Raw genomic sequence first — 9,904 nt, forward strand, 5'->3', positions numbered from 1 at the left:
CTCTCTTTGTAGCTCATAAAGCTTTCAAATTAAGCAGCAACTCAACATTATTTTCAGGGAGATTGTGAAAAATGATCTTGGAAGTTTCTGAAATTCCAAGGTGATGTCTTTATATGTCAACAACTCAAAGATGTTCACTCTAACATGTTATGAAACGGAGAAATCTAGCAAAACAAACATATGTTAGAGGCTGACATGATCATTTTCTGACTTTTGCATGACTAACAATAAATTAATAATCTAATTGATTGATTGATCAGCTTTAATTAACCACATCTACACTGCAATTTTTTTTTCTTTTTATTAAATCAGCTGGAAAACACGTTGTCTTTATACTTGCAATATTTTGTACAAGACAAAAGCTGTCTCTGCTGTCAGACGCTCTGTTTGATTGGTCAGATTTCTGGAGGAATTGTACAGTTTTTGATCAACAGAAATATTGCCAAACCCGTTTTTGGTTGCGTTTCCACTAGGGGTAGTTCCGGCTAACGGGTACCTTTTCAGTTTTTCTGTCCCTCCAAAATCGTGGTTCTTTCCGGGCCAACACCGGGCTGAGTATGCTAAACTAGTGACGTGAGTGGCTACAACTACAACACAATGAACATATTTTACCGTGATTTAATTGTAATACACGTTTCAAAATGATGCCGAAGTAACAACATACTGATACCGGTTAGTAAAAACCATGAATTAATGCTTTGACAAGTCTGCAGACAGACGGCAGGCGAAAAACCCTTTTAAAATGTGTGTTTTCTGAATGTAGCTTGGCTAAGCTAACGCAGTATATGCTCCGACCGTCCACACTCACAACAACGGCCTACAGACATAAATAAAGCAGCGACTGTATTCGCCATGACACAGGCAGTCTGTGGTTTGTACTTGTTTAACTTGTGTCTAGTTTCTGAACAGATATGAGGAGCTGTGAGCTCTGAGGGCTAACAGCTAACAGCTGTGTTGGTTTTGTGGTTAGCATTTAAGATGACGTCACGGCTCCGCCTACACTGCGTTACTATAGTTACTGCCCCAGCTACTACACTGTCATGGAAACGCAGCATAAAGTGAGCCAGGCCTACCAAGGCCTAACTATACCGTACTAAGCCATGCGAGGCCCTGCAGTGGAAACGCGCCATAAGAGACAGATAATAAACACAAAGAGACACAAAACAACCACAGAGACAGGTAGGCAATATATAACTAATAGACACAAAGAGACCCTTAAACTAAAATAGGCCAAACAACTATGCTAAATAATAAGAGGGAGAGTAAGAGGGAATCAAACATGATTTAGTAATGGAGGCGGGTGGAGTCCCTATATGGACTCTATCTTCAATGTTCTTATAGAGAAGACTCACTAAATCAAACGTAAACATCATGTTTTATTCCCCTCATATTCTCAGAGCTGCAGATTAAACTTCTACACATCTTTCTTTACTGTCATGATTTATAGTTATTGCTGCAATTTAGCAATGAGGACTGCTCCCATGTTGCTTTAGTATAATCGCTTTACTTCAGCTTTTAACGCCTGGGATTCATCGGGGTGATGACATCTGTACAGCGTCAGATGTGATGCAACAGTGCAGAGCAGGGAGGATTTATCTTTTTAGTGGTGATGCAGAGTGTGTGTGTGTGTGTGTGTGTGTGTGTGTGTGTGTGTGTGTGTGTGTGTGTGTGTGTGTGTGTGTGTGTGTGTGTGTGTGTGTGTGTGTGTGTGTGTGTGTGTGTGTGTGTGTGTGTGTGTGTGTGTGTGTGTGTGTGTGTGTGTGTGTGTGTGTGTGTGTGTGTGTGTGTGTGGTGTGTGTGTGTGTGTGTGTGTGTGTGTGTGTCTTTGTTTTTCCAGACATCATAACAGGAATAGCAAAGTGTCAGTAGAAGACCTCTCCTTAACTTAGTGGAACATGTTTTATGTGCATTAGATTACAGCCATAATGCCGTAAATCATAAAATAAATTAAAACCAGTACAGGCACTTCTTAGAATGATACGTTTAGGTTATTTTACAGAAATTAAATCAATATATACAACAAAAATAATTGGGTTTTTAGTCAAGTGATTCATACAGTAGCTTCACACTTGTGTTAACAAACCCAGATTATAATGTGAAGGATTTGGTTAGTCTCAACATCCCCTTTTTGGTACAATCTTTCTTTTGCAATAAATACATTTTAATCAAATATCACTATTTTAAGCTTGGATTTGGTTGTGTTTCCTCACTAAAGCATTCAAGGACCTTTGGAAATTTGAAAAATGCCAATAAAACTTCATTTTTACATTTTCTGGTTATGATAAATGAAGTTTAAGACACTTTTTCTTTGCAAACCGTAGACGGACGGTCCATCATGGGGTGTCTGTGGGGGTGTGACAGCTAAATGTGGAAATGGGGAACTCCTCTATATTAGCCAGAGAGCAGCATGTTCTCATGACACATATTAATCATTTGGTGCACATGACTCATTAGTGTTAGTATGAGTATAGTCTTCTTTTTTTTTTCGACTGCTGGGAAATATGGTGGTGTAAGGATTACATATTTCTGTAGTCAACCCTAAGAAAGCATTGTCCTGATTCCCTTATACAAACATCCAATGGTCTTTTCCATTAGCTAAGCTAAAGGTGGCTAATGTTGGGCTACAAAGGAACTACAGCACGGTCACATGACTTCACGTCACCACCGCTAAGCTAAAGGAGGCTAATGTTGGGCTATAAAGGAACTACAGCACAGTCACATGACTTCACGTCACCACCGCTAAGCTAAAGGAGGCTAGTGTTGGGCTATAAAGGAACTACAGCACGGTCACATGACTTCACGTCACCCACCGCTAAGCTAAAGGAGGCTAATGTTGGGCTATAAAGGAACTACAGCACAGTCACATGACTTCACGTCACCACCGCTAAGCTAAAGGAGGCTAATGTTGGGCTATAAAGGAACTACAGCACGGTCACATGACTTCACGTCACCACCGCCTAAGCTAAAGGTGGCTAATGTTGGGCTATAAAGGAACTACAGCACGGTCACATGACTTCACGTCACCACCGCTAAGCTAAAGGTGGCTAATGTTGGGCTATAAAGGAACTGCAGCACAGTCACATGACTTCACGTCACCACCTCTAAGCTAAAGGTGGCTAATGTTGGGCTATAAAGGAACTACAGCACGGTCACATGACTTCACGTCACCACCGCTAAGCTAAAGGTGGCTAATGTTGGGCTATAAAGGAACTACAGCATGGTCACATGACTTCACGTCACCACCGCTAAGCTAAAGGTGGCTAATGTTGGGCTATAAAGGAACTACAGCTAGCTTGTTCCTGCAGCTCTATATATGTTGTAGCGTCCTGTTGCATTATGGGTGTTTAACATGGCACCCTTCTACATGGAGAAGCTGTTGCACACGTCACTTTTTATTATCTTATTATTAGTTGCACTCCTGAAATAATGAACACATGATCCAAAGCAAAGATCACACATTGTGCTCCAGGAGATCTTCTAATAAATAAATAAGATTATTGAGGCCTGGTGTTACAGGACTTTATTTCCCAAGCATTATTTCTGAGCATTGGAGAGAGAGTGGAAACATTGCTAAATATATCCGAGATAACTGAACAAACTTCGCTGGAGAGGAAGTGAGAGAGGAAAGAAGAATTTAAGGGGAGGGGAAAGTGAAGTTCCCATTTCTGGTTTCCCACGGAGTCGAGGTCACGTGTGTTTCCCTCAGAGTGGTCAGTGGGATTCAAACTTCCCTCAACGTAAACAACTTGAGGTTTAATTTGGTGTTCCTCCACTAAGTAATTGTGTGTGTGTGCGTGTCCCATGCACAGTAACCTCAACTCCTTTTATCACATTTGAACACACAATAATAACCTGTTCATCGTTTTATGCAATAAAATGCAAGTCAACAGAACATCCAATTCCCAGGATGCTAAACGCTAACATCAAATATCTCTCCTGGAGATTCAAACGCTGATTTCACACCATCACAACAGGGAAAATAGTGCTTGCTTTTAGTGAGGTGATTGCCTTGTTTGTTTAATACAGTGCTGTAAAGAAACAAGTATCAACACTGGAAAAAATGCTGCTCCAAAATCAAGTAAAAGAATAATGAAAACAAGGTGTTTTCGCTTGTAATAAGTACAAAGATCTGCCAATAGAACTTCAATCAGGAGAGACGGCTTTGATGTAAGAATACATATTTATTGCCAGGAATACACAAATGAATGTAATGGAGTTTTGGCGATTAGGCCCCGTTGTGCAGGAGTATCATTCGGGAGGGGAGAACCGATCCGATGAAACCCCCCGGGTTCTAGACCCTGGTGGTGGTGAATGGATAGTTGGGGTTGGTCTGAAGGGGAGGGGCTTAGCTTGACCCTGGTGGTGATGAATGGATAGTTGGGGTTGGTCTGAAGGGGAGGGGCTTAGCTTGACCCTGGTGGTGGTGAATAGATGGTTGGGGTCGGTCTGAAGGGGAGGGGCTTAGCTTGACCCTGGTGGTGGTGAATGGATGGTTGGGTTTGGTCTGAAGGGGAGGGGCTTAGTTTGAGCCTGATGGTGGTGAATGGATGGTTGGGTTTGGTCTGAAGGGGAGGGGCTTAGCTTGACCCTGGTGGTGGTGAATGGATGGTTGGGTTTGGTCTGAAGGGGAGGGGCTTAGCTTGACCCTGGTGGTGATGAATGGATAGTTGGGGTTGGTCTGAAGGGGAGGGGCTTAGCTTGACCGTGGTGGTGGTGAATGGATGGTTGGGTTTGGTCTGAAGGGGAGGGGCTTAGCTTGACCCTGGTGGTGGTGAATGGATGGTTGGGGTCGGTTTGAAGGGGAGGGGCTTAGCTTGACCCTGGTGGTGGTGGTGAATGGATAGTTGGTTTGGTCTGAAGGGGAGGGGCTTAGCTTGACCCTGGTGGTGGTGGTGAATGGATAGTTGGTTTGGTCTGAAGGGGAGGGGCTTAGCTTGACCCTGGTGGTGGTGAATGGATGGTTGGGGTCGGTTTGAAGGGGAGGGGCTTAGCTTGAACCTGGATTCAAAGGGACAGGAGGTGAAAAGGGGGGAGGGATGCGTCGAGTCACCTGAAATGACAGCTGTCAGAGGGGGAGAGCAGATTTTTTTTTTTTAGCGGAGCGCTATGATAGGCTTGTGAGAATAGAGCAAAGTGATTGGTTAAGCTGGGGAGTGACACCCCTGATCACTTATTGAGAGGAGAGAGAGTAGTAACATGGAAATAGGAAATTAAAGAGAAAAGACAGTCTTCCTGGTTGAACTTGCGCTGAGCTTTCACACCTGGGTACTTTTCCCAGGAATAGTTCCGGTAGTTCTTGGGATTTTGCGTTCACACCAAAAAGATCTGGAACTAGAACCTAGTTTTTGCAAACCTTTTCACCCCCGAAATGTACTCCGGTCTCGGGAGAAAAAGGTTCCAATTTCTGATTGGTTTGGCGAATTGCAAACCACGCCCGTAAAACTCCCAAAAGTTTTGTGAAGCCGCCATTTTATTTATTTGCTCGCATTAGCATTATTAGCATTAGCCCAGCGCACCAACGGAGAGAGACTAACTTATGGCAACACAAAAAAAAACGTGGGAGCGGTGGAGATGAGGAGCCGTCGGCGTTCTGGCGATTTACTCGGGACTTCAGGTGGCAGTATTCGCCGTGAAGTTGTTTGCGGCCTGCCAGTAAACCCAAAGCAGAAGAAGAAGAAGAAGAAGAAGAAGAAGTGACGTCAGCGGCTTCATTTGCCTAATCCTCCCCCAAGGAACTTATTCCGGTGTGAACGCGATTTACTAGGACAGTTCCGGGACTAAAGAGTTCTGCGGGACTAAGTACTGGGAACTAAGTACGGCAAAGTACCGGGAACTAAGTACGGCAAAGTACTTGGTGCGAAAGCGGCTAATGTCTGATATGCATTACAAACTCCTCTAAAGATTAACCAACGATCGTAATAGTTGGAGATGATTTGTTCCACCTCTTCTCGACAAACACTCATTAACCCTAACCCTCCTGAGTAAACAAACAGCACGATGCACCTGCTGCCACACACACAGCTTTATGGCTTCAGATGATCCTCCGCCGGCCAAATGGCAGAAATAAAAGAATGTTTGTATTGTTTCCATGGCTTTATACCCCCGATATTGCTCATCTTATCTTATCTGTTATTACCTCAGTGCTATAAAGTACTGATTACATATTCTGCAGGAGGAAAGGACAACAGGCTGTATCTGAACATCTGTATACGCACCTTGATACCTTTACTTAACCACATATTGACATACTTTACTGCATTAATATAACTCCTAAATGACTAAGACTAAATGATACTATGATGTAGTACACTGCTATTAACCAGTTGTATGATCTCAATAACGATAAACTACAATATTAAAAGGACTTGTAATTGGTGTTGATAAAGCAAATAAGTTCTTTAAGTACAATTTTCACATACTTTAGTTTTTCCACTCCCTTATACTTCTACGTACATTTCAGAGGGAAGTAGTGCACTTTTTACTTCATTACACTTCATTGATTAATTACTGGATCATTAGGGCTGATAATAATTGACTTACTGCGTTAAATATATATTTCTGTCTCATCATTTGGTGTTATTGAATCATCTTAAAGTGTCCACGTAACTCTGGATCAAGGTGGGATTAGGAAAGAGGATACGAAAGGGTTAAAGCACTTCATACTTCTACTTGCACACCAAAGGGAAATACTGTACTTTGTTTCTGGATCATTAGGGCTGATAATAATTAGTATTTCTGTTGTTTTGTTGGATAAGAAAGTGTTAAAGTCTGACAGCTGAGTATTTATATTTACTTTGCACCTGTACTTATTATTTCAAAGATAAGCACAGTTCAAAATATATTTGTGTAGATTTGTTTATAGAGCCTGTATGGAATATTGTGATTTAATGTCACATTGTTTGCCTTTCTTCTTATAGTTTCTGTAATCATCCGTAATCTGCGTATTATTGCTGTGTTCCCCTTGTTCTTAGTCCACTGTTCACTAGATGAGAGTGGGATAAGAAAGGGTTAAAGTCTGACAGCTGAGACACAGATTAGACCCTCCTTCCTGCAACTCTGCACACATATGCTGCCTCAGCATGAGCCTGCAGGAACACACACACACTTAGACACACTCACACACACACACACACACACACACACACACACACAGTTAGACACACACACACACACACTTTAACCTTGCACAAAGTTAGTCCGATCCAGAGGCATTAGCACAGATAAATACACGTATAAATATTTAGTGTTTAACAAAAGAAAGCCTGGATCTTCTGGCTGTTTCCTGCAGAGTCTGAGAGAGAGAGAGCGTCTGGAAAACATTACTCAGATTCCTGCAGCGTGGGCTCCGATTATTCAGGAGCGAAAGAAAGAGAGGGGTGAGGGAGGGAGGGAGGGAGGGGAGATTTAACTTCAAACTAGAAGTGAAATCTCTCACACACACACACGGCTGTACAGAGTGTGTTTTCAAAGAGCTATTTCCAGGCGTTTGGAATCGTCTGCATCGGCACAAAAAAAGCTCCTTAGTGAGTTTCATTCAGACGGGGGCTGACCAGTAGAGGGCGACGTGGACGAGAAAGTGTGTGTGTGTGTGTGTGTGGCCTAGCATTACTATCCTTTTGGGGACCTAAATCTGTTTACACAGTCACGTGTGGGGACTCGTCTCCCTTATGGGGACACATTGGAGGTCCCCATGAGGGGAATCATTAATTTTAGGGTTAGGTTACTTGGTAAGGGTAAGGGTTAGACATGTGGTTATGGTTAAGGTTAGGGTAAGTCTCCAGGAAATGCATGTAAGTCAATGTAATGTCCCCTGAAATGATGTATACATGGTATGTGAGTGTGTGTCCTTGTTTCCCCAGGGTGTGTGCTCCCTCTCACTTTGATAAGAAATACAAGTAATACCTACCCTCTGTCTTGCGATCATATTGAACTTCTTTGATTCAAAATGAGTTGGAAATCTTCAATCAGCGTACGTATTGCGACACCCCTACTACACTGAGTCTTGTAAAGTAAGAAGAGAGGTGGTAAAGAACCCCTTTGTGCAAAGTGAAGAACTTTTGAAGGACATGTGTCTCCCCAGGGTCTGAGAGGAAGTATGAATAAGAGCTTTAATGAAATGTCCTTGACCGAGACTTCACCTGACCCTCTCGAATTTCCGAGATAAATTAAATTCTCTCCCTTCCACGTTTCTTACCTGCTTTAATCCATTCTCTGCTTTCCAACGTTCCTATTACTTTCCTATCAGGGTACAAGCTGCACTGGACATGCACCGCTCTCAGAACATTAGTTCAAGTTGACCTTAAATCGTGGGGGATATACGCTAGCGCCACTTCTTTGTGTTTATGAGTCTATTCTCTCACATCAGCAGGAAGTAGGGAGTCATAATGAGGCTGTAAAATATATTTAGAAAAAAGCGTTCCTGCTCTTTGAAGCCTCCTGACTCAATGTCCTGCATCAGAAACGCTCCAATGTCTGAAAGGAAATATCCTGCTGCTACCGTTGACATGCATCTCTTCGTGATCACACGCCTTTGTGTTTTGCTGTTGTTTTGTTGGAGACATGTTGCCCTTGTTTTGACTAAACAACTGCTTTTCCCTGCGTCAAAGAAATAGTTTTATGTGAGTAGAAATACTTCCGTTTTATTGTGTATATGCTATTGGTTATGGGCAGATGAGTCATCTAACTTCATGCAAGAAAGCCAATATGTTTACTTCCCAAAATAACACAAATAAAACGACATATTTTTTGTGTTATTTTTCCACTTTTCTTTGTCAAATCAAATCAAATCAGGTTTTATTTATATAGCACATTTTTAAACGATTGTTGGTCGAGCCAAAGTGCTGTACATAAAATAATTACCTTACAGTAAGGACACTATACAGTAAATACAACAGCACAGATTGTTCAGAATATCAGTATGAGAAAACTACACCCTCTATCCTCAGACCCTCTGTCCTTAGACCCTCTGTCCTTAGACCCTCTGTCCTTAGACCCTCTGTCCTCAGACCCTCTGTCCTTAGACCCTCTATCCTCAGACCCTCTGTCCTTAGACCCTCTGTCCTTAGACCCTCTGTCCTTAGACCCTCTGTCCTCAGACCCTCTGTCCTTAGACCCTCTATCCTCAGACCCTCTGTCCTTAGACCCTCTGTCCTTAGACCTTCTGTCCTTAGACCCTCTGTCCTCAGACCCTCTGTCCTTAGACCCTCTATCCTTAGACCCTCTGTCCTTAGACCCTCTGTCCTTAGACCCTCTGTCCTTAGACCCTCTGACCTTTGACCCTCACATCGTACAAGGAAACACTTCCAGAGAAACCCCACAGTTTAAAGGAACATGGGAGAAACCTCAGGGAGAGCAACAGAGGAGGGGTCCCTCTCCCAGGACGGACAGACGTGCAATAGATGCCGTGTGTAAATCGAAGAGATAATACATTTGACAGCATATAGACCGAATGTTAGGAAATGCATGTGTCTGTAATAAGAAGATGAATCCACGAGGATGTCAGCTACAATCCTGTGGAAGCCATCAGGGAAGCAGCATGACGAGACCCAGGCAGGACCGCAGGTGGACACGATTTGTGGATCGTCAGTATTGATGATGAAAATTGTCCATTGGAGCAATACATTTGCTAATGTGTGCTACAGTATATTGACACCTGTGCCAGCAGTGCCTACATGTCCCAGAATGCATTGCACCTGGGCTTCTGTGTAGCGCACATTATAGAGAGGGTCATCATCAGACCGTGACAGTGGCTTTGTTAACAAATGTTTACATATAACTATAAAACCCCAAATACAAGTGAATACTAGTGTTTTAAACTTGTGATGCATTTTCTGATTAATCAAAGCTTTTTATTTTGATTAATACGATTATGTTGTATTAGATTGACAGCTCTGATTTTTTTATC

Source organism: Gymnodraco acuticeps, unplaced genomic scaffold (genome assembly GCF_902827175.1).
Source record: "Gymnodraco acuticeps unplaced genomic scaffold, fGymAcu1.1, whole genome shotgun sequence".
Lineage (NCBI taxonomy): Eukaryota > Metazoa > Chordata > Actinopteri > Perciformes > Bathydraconidae > Gymnodraco > Gymnodraco acuticeps.